This window comes from Dama dama, chromosome 19, assembly GCF_033118175.1.
Source record: "Dama dama isolate Ldn47 chromosome 19, ASM3311817v1, whole genome shotgun sequence".
Lineage (NCBI taxonomy): Eukaryota > Metazoa > Chordata > Mammalia > Artiodactyla > Cervidae > Dama > Dama dama.
The window spans coordinates 12,181,535-12,198,808 of record NC_083699.1 but is presented as its reverse complement, the minus strand read 5'-3'; the positions used below and the strand labels follow the sequence as shown (position 1 = coordinate 12,198,808).

Here is a 17,274-nt window from a genome sequence, read left to right as displayed (position 1 = left end):
TTAAGGATTCAGTTAACTGTGTGAAATGAGCATCTAAAGATGATTCTTTATGAATAAGTACTCTGCTAAGTGATATGTGAGGGAAACACAGGGTGCCAACTTTACAAAAATATAAGATTTAGTCAAAGAGTGTTTGTTCAGGTGTTCACGGGTTCCTGGTGGCATAATGGATATGAATCTGCCCGCCAACACAGGGGTATGGATTTGACCCCTGGTCCAGGAAGACCCCACAAGCCTCGGGGCAACTAAGACTGTGCAATACAACTACTGAGCCCCGCACTGTTAAGTCCATGAGCCGCAACTACTGAGCCTGCCCACCTAGAGCCCATGCTCTGCAACAAAAGAAGCCACTGCAATGAGAAGTCTGTGTACCACAACTAGATAGCAGCCTCGGCTCTCTGCAACTAAAGAAATGCCCACACACAATAATGAAGACCCAGTGCAGCCAGTAAATAAATAAATAGAAAAAAAAAGTGCGCCAGCCTTGTAGCACTACAACCAGCTTTTAAAAAAGTGTTTTTAGTGAAAAAAGTTTTAAAGTTCAAATCAAGTCTTCAATGCTGAAATCTCTTCAAGATAAAATAACAAATCTAAATGGATCTATTCTAATCCCCAAGAATTAGGATCTTCCCCATCCCTACAAACTCTGCTTCTATTAATATATTGATTCAACATAATTTCCTGTATTAGTTACATTAAAACTATTCTTCTACATAACCCAGCTTATCTTTGCATTAAATGAAGGACAGTATTACATTGGATATATTATGTGCCTTTAAAAAGTAAATATTTTTAAATCCTGCCCTACAGTACCGACAAAAAAGTCTCTAACAGATTGATGATCGATCCTACAGAAACTATAAAAAACTGTCTGAAGTCACTGAATAGTGAGTGAAAGAAGGCACTGACCTATAAAAGGAAAAAACCTTACTATTTAAAGATGTTGCTGATTTATTTAATGTAATTTCAAGCAATTCGGTTATGGACCAAAAAGAACGAGCAATGACAACACTTGGAAAAAAGAAACAACAACAAAAAAGATTGTTATTTTATGAGTTTCTTTTCTGAGGACAAGCCTAAGTCTGTGCCATGCAGGACAGCTAAAACTCCAACAGAGAACCTTAAGATTTATGGTCTAAAAAACTAGAACAAAGACTCAGGGAAATCATGGGAAAAGAGTCAGGGGGGAGAGAGCCAAAAATTGTAGCTGTAAATGCTATTCAGACCTCTGGCTGAATCTTAGATCATGCAGGAGGGGCAGACTCCAAACAGCTAAGGAAGAAAGAACTGAACTAAATATTTAACTGCCCCTAGAGAGACTAACGACTGAACTGAACTGAACTGAGAGAGACTAATTCAACTAATACATATTAATGAGTTCATTTAATTTTCTGCTTTAAAAAAAGGTAAACAGAAAAGGTCATATTCTTCAGAGGAATATAACAGAGTCCATAATATTCAAAACATGACATTCATCATGTCCATGATAAAATTCAAAATTACTAGATATACAATGAACATGAGAAATGTAACAAGAGATACCAACCCTGGGATGAGTCAGATGTTGAATTACCAGGCAAGGATTTTAAAGTAGTAGGTATAACTATGTTTGTCCTGAATATAAAGCTAAGAAATTTTAGAAGAAAAACAAGAAAGAAAAAACATTCTGTAACGGAAACAATACAATATATGAAATTAACATTATACTAACAGAGGCCAGAAGCAGACGGGTAGCAACAGAAGGGGAAAGCTCTGTGTACTTGAAGATAAATAAACTGAAATTGTCCAATCTGAAGAACTAAGAGGAAAAAAGATGGTTAAATGAAAAGAAAAACACATCTTCTGTAATCTCTGTGACAATATTCAAATATCTAACATGTTTATTTAAACTCAGAAGTAGAGTAGAGAAAATAATGAGATAGAAATCAATGTTTTTTTTTAAAGTGGTAGTCAAAATTCCCCAGATTTAGTGAATAAAAAATTTACAGGGATTTCCCTGGTGGTTCAGTGGTTGAGAATCCACCCCTGCAATGCAGAGGGTGTGGGTTCAATCCCTGACTAGAGAACTGAGATCCCACAGGCCTTGGAGCAACTGAGTCCTTGTATCACAACTAAAGAGCCCATGTGCCACAATGAAAGATTCTGTGTGATGCAACGAAGACCCTGCCTGCCACAACTAAGATGCAGCCAAACAAGTATTTTTTTAACTTACAGTCAAGAATTGTAATGAACTCCAGAATAAATGTGAAGACCATGACTAGTAATACCATAGTCAAGCTCATGAAAACTAAAGATAAAGCAAAATCTTGAAAATATTCAGAGAAAAGTTGACACATTACATACAAGAGAACAATAACATGAGTTATCACTGGCTTCTCACAGAAACAATGAAGATCAGAAGACAGTGGAACAAAATTCTTAACATGGTGAAAGGGGAGGGGGAAACCAAACTGGAATTTTATATCCAGCAAAAATATCCCTCAAAAAATAAAAGTAAATCAAAGGCATTTTTGAGATAAAGGAAAAGTAAATCATAATCTTTAACAGTTAATAATGTAATTACAGTCTGTATTCAAGTGAATTCTTCAGGCTAAACAGAATGATAAATGGTGGAAACTTGGACCTTTAGAAAGGAAATAAAGGCCACTAGAAATGGTAAATCCAGGGGTAAATATTAAAAAGTACTTCCCTTAATTTAGTTAAAATACATATATATTTAAAAGTAAAAATTATTTTTAGTAAAATAATTTAAAGTAAAAATTACAGTGTTTTACTATAGGGTTTATAATTAAAGTAGATATAATGCATGTAATCTCTAAAGAATAAATAATGGGGCAGGTAAATGAACATATACAGTTAGAAAGTTTTTACATTTCAATGAACAGTGAAATATTAACTCTAAGTACACTGAAATGGTAAGGGTATATATGTAATCCTTACATTGACCACTTACAGGAGAAAAAAAAAAGGAGGAGGAAGAGGAACAAAATACAAAAGTAAAGCTAAAAACCCAAACAATGAACTAAAAGAGATTTCTTTAAAAATATTCATTAACCCAAAAGGAGGCTGAAAAGGCTCACATGCCTTTCCATAAGACTTTCAAGATTAAGCAATTCCTGGCCAAGAAACAAAAACAGAGTTGTTCCATTCTCCAATAGATTCTGATGAAAACAAGTAATAAATCAAGTATAACGCCAAGATGAGACACTGGAGAAGAATCAAACTGGGTCTATATGAAATCACATAAGAGATGGCACAAATATTTATGCTGTGTCAAAGTCGCTTACATCCTATCACTCTGAAAGTGTCACTACTATCTGGACAGTCGGATGAGTTTTATTGGGAAAATGATTTTTCTCTTGTTTCTATAGTTTTGCACTAGCAGGTTGGTTTGGTAATAAATACATGAGACCTTTTGCTTGAGAGGGGAAAAAAAGCCAGAGTTTGTCCAAATAAATAAATTAAAATTTTTTTTTTATTTTATATGACAGAATAGTTGATTAACAATGTTGTGTTAGTTTCAGATGTACAGCAAAGTGATTCAGTTATACATATACATGTATCTTTTTTTTTTAAATGTTTTTCCCATTGAGGTTATCACAGAGTATTGTGTAGAGTTGCCTGTGCTGTACAGTAAGTCCTTGATGATTAAGATATGCACTAAATATAGATAAATCATGTAAACACAAAACAGCTGGAATGAATACAATAATATCAAAAAACTAAACTATCACCCTAGACACTGCCAAATTCTGGTTTCCCAAGAATATCAACAGATTTGGTAAATCCCTAGATACACTAATCAAACAAATAAGAAATAAGAAAACACAAATCATCAAAGAGATTTAAAAAAAAAGATTGTGGATAAGGAGATCACAGGAACTAGTCTTGGGTACTTAGGACATATATAGGGCTTGAAGAAAACTATATGAATTTTACTGGTAGTAAGTTCTGTCCTTTTTCATCCCTAACTGGTTCATTCAGTGAGTAAAGAGCAATACCGCATCATGAGATCACAAACTTTTTTTAAAAAGTGATTTTGACAAGTGACAATATTTATTGCCAGGTTTCCCTGGTGGCTCAGTGGTAAAGAATCCGTCTGCCAAGGCAAGAGATGCAGATTCAATCCCTGGGTTGGGAAGATCTTCTGAAGAAGGAAATGGCACTCCTCTCCAGTATTCCAGCCTGGGAAATCTCACAGACAGAGGAGCCTGGAGGGCTATAGTCCATGGGGTCACAAAAGAGTCAGACCCAACTTAGCAACTAAACAACAAACAACAAAACAAAACAATATTTATTGCTAGGAATGTCAATATGGGTTCATTATCCTAATTTACAAACTGTAAATTAGCATGATTTTCTCTTTGACTACTTCTCTTAATTTTGACCCACTCATCTTCCATATAAAATTTTAATTTAGCAACAATCTAACTCCAATACTTTGGCCACCTGATGCGAAGAACTGACTTATTTGCAAAGACCCTGATGCTGGGAAAGATCGAAGCCAGGAGGAGAAGGGGTCGACAGAGGATGAGATGGTTGGATTGCATCACTGACCAGATGGACATGAGTTTGAGTAAGCTCCAGGAGTTGGTGATGGACAGGGAGGCCTGGTGTGCTGTAGTCCATAGTGTCACAAAGAGTTGGACACAACTGAGTGACTGAACTGAACTGCCCTACAGACACTAATGTATTCATTTCTAGTTAAATCTTTTATTATATGTGGGTATATAAAAATTTTAACAGATAATTCTACAATCTTTGAATAATATTCAGTCAGACTTTAAAGTTTTTGGATGAAAAGAAAGCAATAATAATAAAAAAGGGGGGAACCTTTTTTGTGATAACCATGGCCACTACATATACAGTACACATACACACACACACACACAGAGTATATTATCTTAATTAGGTTTTACATTATAATTCTGGCAATTAGTTTTCACTGAACTAGTTAAAATATAGAATAGCAAAAGAGAAATGAGTTAAACATTAGCTTAAACTCTTAACAACAAATCCCTAAGAGTTTTTCTTTTTTTAAAATAAAAGTTTTAAGTTCATTTCTAAATGACAGTCCCCTTGGACTGCAAGGAAAGTGCAATCCCCTTGGACCTTGAGAAACAGCCAATCCTAAAGGAAATCAACCCTGAATATTCATTGGAAGGACTGATGCTGAAGCTGAGGCTCTAATTCTTTGTCCACCTGATGCAAAGAGCCAACTCACTGGAAAGATTCTGATGCTGGGAAAGATGGAAGGCAGGAGGAGAAGGGGACAGTAGAGGATGAGACAGTTGGATGGCATCACCAACTCAATGGACATGAGTTTTAGCAAGGTCCGGGAGTTGGTGAAGGACAGGGAAGTCTGGCGTGCTGCAGTTGATGGAGTCGCAAAGAGTCAGACATGACTGAGCAACTAAACAACAACAACAACAACTAAGAAAAACACACTACTGGACAAAATGCAGACTCATTTGTGGACTATAGATAAGGCAGATATTGGTGAAATCATGTATTTATGGTATCTTACAAACTAAATGTATATGCTCTTAATATAAAGCCAAAGAAGTATTAAATCTAAACAAAATAATTTCTCATATAATGCTGTCCTCAAGTTATTTCCTCTCCGGACATCTGTTTCCTCACCTATAAAATGCTGATAATATCTACCATTCAGTATCATTATAAGGATTAAATAGTAGTACCAGCTGAATCATGAGATAGCAGACAGGTGATTTGGGAGTAGGCAGGCACTGAGAAAAAAGTAACTGTGGTATGTGCTAATCCAAATGAATGAGTAAAGTCTGAGTCAGAACACATGAAATGTTTCCCTCTACCACAGCTAATCCAGTACAGAGAAGTGTTATGCTTCTGACAGACTTTTTATTTTTATTTATTTTTTTTGACAGACTTTTTAAAATGTTAAGTCTGACTAAGGATTACAGTTTCAATATATTTCTCTTATATAGGAAAGTAAATAACAATAATCTTGATTAAAGATTATTGTCTTCTCCACAGGAAACCTTAGCAACCAAATACATGATATTCGCCAGTTTTCTATAACAGGAAAATCGTATCACCCATCATTCAAGCCTTTGGAAAATAGAGATACTTTTTAGAGTCCAGGAAGGCATTATAACATAAGGACAAAAGGCTTAAACTAGCCCTGCCTCAGAGAAACCAGAAAGTAGGATAATTCAATTATCATCATAGCAAAAATAAACAACACAACTAGAAGCCTTCTATCAATTACTTATCTGCCTCACTCGTCCCACTGCAACTACTTTCCTAATCTCTACTCCTTCCAACCTACCCAATACCTGAAATAAACTCAATTATCTCCAAATTCATCTTATAATTTTTCCTAACACAAAGACTCGACTGTAGAAAACATATGCCTAACATTTTTCAAAAATATTTTGTTTGTTATGTCTTCATACAAGCAACATATGTCATTCTGTAATTTTTTTTAATAGATGTTGCTGATATGGCTCAATGACCTATGATAGCAATAGCACATGCACAGTTTAAGTCACTCATAATGTCAAATTAAAAGAAAATAGTAAGTTTTAAAACATCATGGTATAAAATATAAGCTACTAGCTTCCCCTCCCCAATGTTTTAATATTCATTATTTTAATTATCATATTGTAGGCCTCTTAACTTTGCTAATAGACTACAAGAAGCAAAACATAACTCTGGAGAGAATAAACAGAAAAAAGATAGCAAATCCAAAACATAGTTTTTACAACAATATTATTAAAGGCTGTTAAAAAGGACCACACACACAAAAAAAAAAGACCACAAAATCAAATACATATTTTAAATGAATTAAGCTGCTGAGCAACTAAACAACAACAACAACTAAGAAAAACACACTACTGGACAAAATGCAGACTCATTTGTGGACTATAGATAAGGCAGATTAAGCTTCTCTGCAGTCATAAGAATTACACAATTTTGAGTAAAATACACATCATAGATTATTCACAACCCTGTTTATTAAGTAAATTTAATTACATATTTGAAGGATCTCCATCAAGAATAAAAACTAAACAGTTTTCCTACTCTGACCACAGAAACATAAAAGTCAAAGAAACTATACTACAATTTACAATGTTATTTTCCCCTCATTCCTTAAATAAATACCTTTCTGATAAATCACTCTAGAAGTCTCTAGAGTACCAAAGCCAATATGGAGATATATTATAACCAAAGAAACATTTGATAAAAAATGTGGCACTCTAGAACACACAATATATAAGTAATAAATGGACAGTAAGATGTCTATTATACCAGATAAATGCTTTCAATATCTACAGAATAGGAAGAATCACCATAACATCCCTACATAAAATGAATTACTGCCCTCAAAAGTCAATTTGTCAAGTTTCTTAATTGGCTAATAAATTCTAAACACGTGTAATCAAAATAAATATCCTAATATTTTATCTTTCAAAAAAATAACAACAATACTTCAAATAGTCTCAAGTAGAATACTATAAAATAGACTATATTTACCATAAAATAAAACAACTATAATTAAAATTATATTTATAATTTTTATATTGATTAAACTAACATGGATTCCATGTCAAGATGACATTTTGAACTCAGATATCTACTTTCATCTCCAATTACAAAACAACTAAAATCACACCAAACAGGAGTTAAAAAAAAAAAAAAAAGACATACGCTCAGGGAAAGAGATACACTTTTGAAAAGGGAAGCGTCCACTCGTGGCTTAGTGGTAACGAGAAGCAGAAAACAAGTGCTGAAGCTCAGGGCTCTATAAAAACAAGATGACATCAAAGGATCTGAAAACAGACCTAGCTTTCCCCATAAAGTTTCCCATTTATTAAAGAAATTCCACCTCACTGTATTAATGATAGCACATTGACATTCAAGAAATCTTGTAAGTCACACAAAATCTTCAGCCCATCAATTAAATTGTCTGTTACTGTCAATCCAGGAAAATTCTGTACATTATCATGAACAACAACAAAAAAGAATCTAGGGAAATCCCTGGAGGTCCAATGGTTAGGACTCTGAGCTCGTGTCACTGGCAAGGGCTTCAGTTCAATCCCTGAATCTAACATTCATACAAAGCAACTAGAAGAAAACAAAGTTAGACCCAAAGTTTTTAACTGATAACAAATACACACCACAAAAAAACAGAGCAGAAGAGACTATAACATTCAAATATGAATTGTGGTTGTTGTTCAGTTGCTAAGTTATGTCTGACAATTCTTTGAGGCCCCATGGACTGTAGCACACCAGGTTCCTCTGAACTCCACTATTTCCCAGAGTTTGCTCAAATTCATGTCCATTGAGTCAATGATGCTAACTAATCATATTACCCTTCTTCTTTAGCCTTCATTATTTTCCACCATCAGGGTCTTTTTCAATGATTCAGCTATTTGCATCAGGTGGTCAAAGTATTGGTGCTTCAACATTAGTCCTTCCAATGAATATTCAGGGTTGATCTCCTCTAGGATTAACTAGTTTGATTTCCTTTCGGTCTACCGGACTCTCAAGAGTTGTCTCTAGCACCACAATTTGAAAGCATCAATTCCTCAGCACATAGCCTTCTTCATGGTCCAAATCTCACATCCATACATGACTACTGGAAAAACCAGAGCTTTGACCATAAGGACCTTTATCACAAAAGTGATGATTTTGCTTTTTAGTATGCTGTCCAGGTTTGTCACAGCTTTCCTTTCAAAGAACAAGAATCCTTCAATTTCATCGCTGCAATCACCATGTGCAATGATTTAGGAGGACTGTTTGGTGATGTCCATGTGTAGAGTTATCTCTTAAGCTGTTGGAAAAAGGTGTTTGCTATGACTAGTGTGTCTCTTGGCAAAACTCTGTTAGGCTTTTCCCTGCTTCGTTTTGTATTCCAAGGCCAAACTTGCCTATTATTCTGGGTATCTCCTGACTTCCTACTTTTGCATTCTAATCCCCTATGATGAAAAGGACTTTTTGTGTGTGTGTGTGTTAGTTCTAGGTCTTATAGGTTTTCATAGAACCAGTCAACTTCAGCTTCTTTGGCATTACTGGTTGGGGTATAGACTTGGATTACTGTGACATTGAATGGTTTGCCTTGGAAATGAACCGAGATCATTCTGTCACTTTCGAGGCTGCACCCAAGTACTGCATTTCAGACCCTTTTGCTGACTATGAGGGCTACTTCATTTCTTCTAAGGGATCCTTGCCCACAGTAGTAGATATTAATGGTCACCTGAATTAAATTCGCCCATTCCTGTCCATTCTAGTTCATTGATTCCTCAGATGTCAACGTTTAATCCTGCCATCTTCTGCTTGACTATGTCCAATTTACCTTGATTTATGGACCTAACATTATTCCAAGTTCCTATGCAATATTGTTCTTTACAGCACTGGACTTACTTTTACCACCAGACACATACACAACTGAGTGTCATTTCTGCTTTGACCCAGCTGTTTCTTCTTTCTGGAGCTATTAGTAATTGCCCTCTGTTCTTCTCTAGTAATATATATTGGACACCTTGCAATCTTAGGGAGCTCATCTTCCAGTATCATACTTTTTGCCTTTTCATACTGTTCATGGGATTATCACAGCAAGAATACTAGACTGGGGTGGAGAGGGAGGTGGGGTGGGGGGGGGGGATCGGGATGGGGAATACGAAAAAAAAAAAAAAAAGAATACTAGGCTGGATTGCCATTTCCTCCTCCAGTGGACCACATTTTGCCAAAACTCTTCACTGTGACTTGTCGGTCTTGGCTGGCCCTACATGGCATGGCTCATAGCTTATGATGGGCCATAAAGTTAATCTCAACACATTTCAAAGTTGAAAGGTCTTCAGTCTTTGGTCTCTAACAATAGTGAAGAAAAAAGAAAGAAACAAAAGACAACTAGAAAAGCCTCTAAATGTTTGGAAATAAAGTAACATATTTCTACATAACACACAAGAAAGGTGAAGTCACAGTTTTATTTGAACTAAATGAAAACTAAAATATGGCGCATCCAAAATGTGTAGGCTATAGCTAAAGTATAAAGAGGAGGATTTGTAGCATTGAATACATGTATTAGAAGAGAATAAAGCTAAAATAAATGATCTAAGCTTCCATCTCAAGGAATTAAAAAAAGAATGGAAAACTATACTCAATGAAGTTAAAATGAACCAGGGGATAAGGGGAAGGAGGAATAAATTGGGAGACTGGGATGATATATAGACACTATTATGTATAAAACAGGTAACTAATAAGGACTTACTGTGTAGCACAGGGAACTCTACTCAATACTCTATAATGACTTATGTGGGAAAAGAATCTAAAAAAAGAGTGTGTACTTAGCCGCTCAGTCGTGCCCAACTCTTTGTGACCCTATTGACTATAATCGATGGGATTTTCCAGGCAAGAATACTGGAGCGGGTAGCCATTCCCTTCTCCAGGGAATCTTCCCAACATAGGAATCAAACCCGGGTCTCCTGTATTGCAGGCAGATTATATATATATAAAACAAATTCACTTTGGTGTATACCTGAAACTAGGACAACACTGTAAATCAACTATACTCCAATAAAAAAAAAATTTTTTAAAAGATGGTAAAAGGAAAGAAACTTGAAAAGCAAAAAATGAATTAACCAGAATATCAAGAAAGACAAAGTTGATTTTTTGAGAAGGTTAATAAAACTGATAAATCTTTGGTGGAAATGACAAAGAAAAATAAATCACAAATAAAATAATTGTTCCTGTAGTTAAATGGCCTTTTGCCCATAAGCATTAAAAGCTCTGGAAATAGCCCCCCCCCCCCCCGCCCCCCACTATAAACAAGTAGAAAAGCAGACAAAATGTGTTTAACAACTATGTCAGACATTGGACAAATGGCAGCATAGAAATGTGATTCCCTAAGAAAAGGCAAACAAAAAATGGGAACCCTGGGATTGCCCTGGTTTACTGCCATGAGCAAGTTTCCAATCCACAGAGCATGGAGAGAAAGATTGATAGACTTGCTGAGCTAGGGAGACAGAGACAAACCTTCAAAAAGACCAAGGTACTAAATTTTCTAAGGCATTATACCAAAGAGGAGAAGTTGGACAGGAAGAGGGACTCTCCAGAAATCTGCAGAGGCTCTTTAGTTCTTTGACAAATTCCAATCTACAAATATGTGAGATTAAATTCCGAGAGACCATGAAAAAATACACTGGACAGCAATACAAATTCAGAATATCATATGGGAGAGAAATAGTGTTCTATCAGTCAGAGTTGAGACACTTTGTACATAAGGTATAGTATGGAGCCAAGTATTAATTTTGGAGCTAAATTAGCCCACAGAATAACGGTACTCTGGATCCATCCTAACAAAGCTGAAAAGCAAGCCTTGATATTGTCAAAATACTACCTGGTGAAGTTAGATCATTGCTACATGAGGGCTTACTATATTATTCTCTGTTTTAATGAATGCTTAAAATTTTCCATTCAAAGGCTAAAAAAAATTATTTGAAACATCATGCCTTCTTTATGGTACAACTCTCACATTCATACAAGACTACTGGAAAAACCATAGCCTTGACTAGATGGACCTTTGTTGGCAAAGCAATGTCTCTGCTTTTTAATATGCTAAGTTGGTCATAACTTTTCTTCCAAAGAGCAAGTGTCTTGATTTCATGGCTGCAGTCACCATCTGCAGTGATTTTGGAGCCCCCAAAAAGAGTCTTTCACTGTTTTCCCATCTATTTGCCATGAAGTGATGGGACCAGATGCCATGATCTTAGTTTTCTGAATGTTGAGTTTTAAGCCAAGTTTTTCACTCTCCCCTTTTACTTTCATCAAGAGGCTCTTCAGTTCCTCTTCCCTTTCTGCTATAAGGGTGGTATTATCTGCATATCTGAGGTTATTGATTCCCAGCAATGCTGATTCCAGTTTACTTTTCATCCAGCCAGACATTTCGCATGAGGTACTCTGCACGTAAGTTAAATAAGCAGGGTGACAATATATAGCCTTGACGTACTCCTTTCCCAATTTGGAGCCAGTCTGTTGTTGTTCCATGTCCGGTTCTAACTCTCACTTCTTGACCTGCATACATGCTTCTCAGGAGGCAGGTAAGGTGGTCTAGTATTCTCATCTCTTTTAAGAATTGTCCAGTTTGTTGTGATCCACACAGTCAAAGGCCTTAGTATTGTCAATGAAACAGAAGTAGATGTTTTCCTAGAATCCTCTTGGCTTTTTCAATGATCCAACAGATATTGGCAATTTGATCTCGGGTTCCTCTACCTTTTCTAAATCCAGCTTGAACATGTGGAAGTTCTTGGTTCATGTACTGTTGACGCTTAGCTTGGAGAATTTTGAGCATTACTTTGCTAGCATGTGAAATGAGTGCAATTGTGCAGTAGTTTGAATATTCTTTGGTCCTGCCTTTCTTTGAGATTGGAATTAAAACCGACCTTTTCCAGTTATACCAAAAGACTATTTCAAATATACCCAATGACAAAATGCTATTTTGTTAGAAAATACACACATTCTGAATTTTAACTCAGATAAATTAAGTGCACTAATATTCTTCAGCTTTGGTCACTAACAGAGTCTACATCCACCTCACAGATATTTATCTGGATCAGTACTGTTGCCAAATCAAGGTTAACTGTCCTCACTTAGCACAAGAGGATAGAGCCTCTAGCTGTTGTAGACCAAGTATTTGCAAACAGGGATTATCTGTGTATCCCTGTAATTCCCTATTCATAGTGCCCTAACTGAAGAAGAATCTATCTTATCAAAGTTTCAGATACATTTACTTGGACCTAAAACTTACACTTACTTTCACTTTTTTCTCCTTCTATTTGCCATGAAGTGATGTGGCAACCCACTTCAGAATTCTTGCCTGGAGAATCCCATGGACAGAGGAGATTTGCAGGCTACAGTCCATAGTGTTGCAAAGAGTTGGACACAATTGAAGAGACTTAGCACAACACAGCATGGCACAGACGGGACCAAATGCCATGATCTTCATTTTTTTAATGTTGCCTTTCAACCCTGAATATTCATTGGAACGACTGATACTGACACTGAGGCTCCAATACTTTGGCCACCTGATACGAAGAGCCAACTCACTGGAAAAGACCCTGATGCTGGCAAAGATTGAATGCTCTAAAATATAATACACTTGTTTAGTACATCTCTTATATAGCAATATTATAGGGCATAACATTTGCCCCTATTGTTAGTAAGGATCTTCTACATGCTTAAGAAGTATGCCAACTGTATTTATCTATTTTATCTCTTTTAATTTTCCAGACTATTTAAACATAGAGTTGTTACTTTCATCTCCTTTTGGCATTTGGAGGAACTTTTTTTTGGCGGGGGAACAGACAACTTGGGGTTTTTTTCTTTGGTTTGGTTTGAGTTTTGCTTTGAGAATACTGAACTCTGAAAAGTTCAGAGGTCAGAGCAAATGTGCGATAGAGCTGAAATTTGAACACAGGTCTGTCCACATCCTTTCAACTACAGCCCACTGTCAGTAAGATCTGATTGCAGTATCATTTTCAAATAGAATCTATAAAGCAGAAAATAAATATCTACAGATTCACTTCTAAAATATTATTAAAAAATTTAACCCCACTTTATTATAGGTAGACCCATTCAGCTAAATATCTTACAATTAGCCATGTCAATCTTCAAAAATTCCCAATCATCATCTCTAGCCCCCATTTTTTTAGAGATGATATTAAAAGGTAGAATTGGGAAGGAAAAAAAGCAACAGAAAAATGCAGAATGCCGGTGCCTCCCCTCTAAAAAAGCATATAACCCACCCACTATGCCAAAGGTTAAGTCATTTAGTCAAGTTCAAAGATCTTCAAAGACTTCTTAGATCCAGATAAGCCCATATGTTACCAAAATTCTGCAAAAAAGCTATTACTTTCCAATCTGCTTCTCATGTTTAAGATACAGAACACACAGATGCTTGGCATCACTCATCAGTCTTCCTAAATTTTCACACCAGATAATCAAGGTCCACCAATAACTTTCCTATCTGAAAGTCCTAGAAATGTCTTTATTCCATCAGTGTTTGGTTCACTTGTTAAATCTGAAAGTAACCATAAAAGACCATTCAGTTACTGTACAATAAGTGTTAATTTGCTAATTTCTTCACAGGTAATCAATTAAAATGTAAAATATTGGATAAAATTAGTTGCACTAAACTTAACAGCTGCTCCATAAGCATAATTAGTTTCACAAGGGCCATATGTATTCTGAACAGAGACAGAGTTGAAACAAATAGACAGATTTTAAGTAAGTTCGAGAAAATCTGCATTTAATTAGCAGGTGGGCACTACAACTGCATAACGTTTTTATACATTTATATTTATGAAGTGACAGAAGATCTAAAGGCTTTTTAAAATGGCGTTTATTGTTTGAATGGGAACTGTTTTGCTGCATGCTAAAGTGATTTAAATCCTTATAGCTCTGCTTTGAAAAAAATCATAAATGGTGAAAGAAAACATGTGGAAAACTGTAAAACTAGAAAGAATTTGCGACAAAAAACAGATACACATACCATAACTAAAAGGAAACTACACTTAATTAAATGTACACTACATCTGGAATATCAGCCTAATAAAACGTGAAACTATTAATTTTCATTGTTCTAAAGGAAATGAGGTCAGTGTCATTTAATAATTCCTCCAATTACACTGGACTAACTCATTGGACTGTATGTTCTGGACACCATCTAATCTTAAAATGCTATATACTTTACAATATCCTTAAGTCAAATTTTTAAATAAAAGCATTTAAATTACAAAGGAGTAAAAGAATAAAATCAGCAAATGAAATTCTTTAGCTGCTGGTAGCTACCAGTATTATATTATAAACATTATATCTTTTGGATAAGGTTTTTCATGAATGCCCATAAGTATGAGATCACACTTATTAGTTCTTATCGGCACTAAAATAATCATTTTAAATTTAAAAGTAGAACATATAATTTTAAAAATGAAAATGATGTTTACCTGGCCAATAATTTCATTAGTAGTCTATATTTATCATTAGCAAGTTTAAAATTATATAAAAATAAGATTTTTTTTCAAAGGTGAAGTGCTTTTTAAAGTCTTTAATTAAAAGAACAATAATATTTGAAGAGAAAATGCATAGTTTTCCAAAATAAAGTAGAACAATGAAGCAAATTCCTGCACTGTCTGTATGTGTTAGGGAAAGTTAGGAAAATGCTTGCTTATCAACTGAGTGAACTAAGACCTTAAAATTTTACTTTCTTCATCCAGCTAAATAATGTAGCATTCTACTTACATATCAAAGACACTAAACTTTAAATTTTTCTTTAAATAATAAGGCTGTTACGCACAAGTTTAAATTATCAAACATGAATTTTAATTTGGGCGTTCTATTTTTGGAAATAAAAATATATCAACACACTTTCTAATTAGCAAAACTTAAACTTGCACATGAAATTTTTAAGTCTTCATGGAATCCTTGTATCAAAGAAAAGTCTTTAAAAATAATAACTATAATTGCAAAATATAACTGTGTATATTATTAACATTAATAATAATAATTATTTAATGTTCAAAATTAAAAGAGAAAAAAATACAGATCACTCTACTCACAATAATTAAGTTTTTTGAATTAAAATTGTCCTTTAAAAGGTTACTTCCTTATTCATATATACAAAAACTCAAATAAAAATCTTGCTATACTCTTACTATATAGCAAATTCTATTATAAAGCTGAAAGAAGAACTTAAGATACTAAGAACTTAAGATACTAGTTCTAAGTTATTTACTAAAAATTTTTTTTTTAATTACTTTTAAAAAGCCTCAAGCAACTTGCTGCAAGACTTCATTAAATGCAACCACATAAAACAGAATTTAAGAGGAACGGACTGACAACTTACAAATCAGATTTCATTCTGCTCCCTTTAACTTAGATTTCCAATTCCCTTGTTTACTGCTGTTTTTTCATATACGTGAAAAAGTTTTAAATTGCTTATGTCAATATTTTAATTGCCAGACAAAGGCTTATTTAATGGTAATAAAGAATCAAAAAAAGCAAGACACCTAGGGCATGAAACTTATCTCAATGGTCACCATATTTTATAAATAAAAACATAATCAGGAACATACATCCAGCATTATTGTTTTTTGTATTGTACTGTATACTCAGGCACCAGAAGCAAGAATATCTGAAATCAAGGAGCATGTTAGTTTATTTCTTGATTTGGGTGAGTACTTCAAAAATAATCCTAGTGTGAGTTTCCCTCCCCCACCCAATTAAGAGTATAATAGGAAGCAGAGGAGATTTTTTAGAAAGAGACAGAGTCTCTGTCTTTAAGGTGCTGTTCCAAGATACAAGAAGAAACAAAAAAAAAGACAGAAATGTAAAAGGACATCTATAGTTAACTGAAAATTCAAAAATCTTATTTTTTTCTGGATTTTCCCTCTAGATCTTTATTACATGTTTCCAGGGATTTGATAAAGTTATTCCCAAATTCAAGTTCAAGATGCAGTGTAGACAATTGATTGTACTATTGGAAACAACATCAACAAGTAAAAAAAGTAAACCTAAAAGTGATAGCCCATCTCAACAGCATCTGGCATGTGTGGCTTTTTATCAACAATGAAACTAAAAAGAAATTTTAGTTTAGGCTCATATTCAAATTTATAAATTATCATTTTACCTTTTTTACTTTTATATAACTCCTTTTGTTTTTTTCAAAGGGCCTTGATAAGAAGAAATGGTTTCAATACGTAGTTACATCTATTTTAAGCTGGTATTTTCCTTTCTAAACAAGACAAGCAAAACCATAATTTCCTAACTAAATCATTATTATAATGAATAGCCCATAAACTCACTAGAAGATCAACTTACACAGATAATACAAAGGTATTTCTTTTTTCAAGCCCAAGCCATCACTGATTTCCATCTTCCTACTGATTAAGGGGAAAAGAGGCTACATATTTTTTAAAATAACTGCAAGTGTCATTTGACTTTAACTTGGTATTAAAAAAATAAAGAATATGAAAACCCAGTTTATTCTCTTGAAAATAGTAAGATAAAAAACACTTTATTCTCCCGAAATGTATTTTCAAAATCCTCCAATTATCACCCAGAGTTTCCCTTACAGATAATGAAATACAGAGTAAGATATTTTCCCATTAAATTACTTACATTTATCTGCATTAATACAGGTTAAAAAGGAGGAGTGTTAGAGTTGGAAGCACAGACAATTGACAATTTAATGTAGAAGAATATATAATTAAGTTAAAATCAGACACTGGGAAC

The 17,274-nt window shown here is 34.5% G+C and overlaps 1 protein-coding gene across 5 annotated transcripts in view; it reads right to left on the bottom strand.

Annotated features, from left to right (window-relative positions):
* Positions 1 to 17,274, bottom strand: part of RSRC1 (arginine and serine rich coiled-coil 1) — a 402,069-nt gene that overhangs the window by 305,194 nt on the left and 79,601 nt on the right. The window lies entirely within an intron of this gene.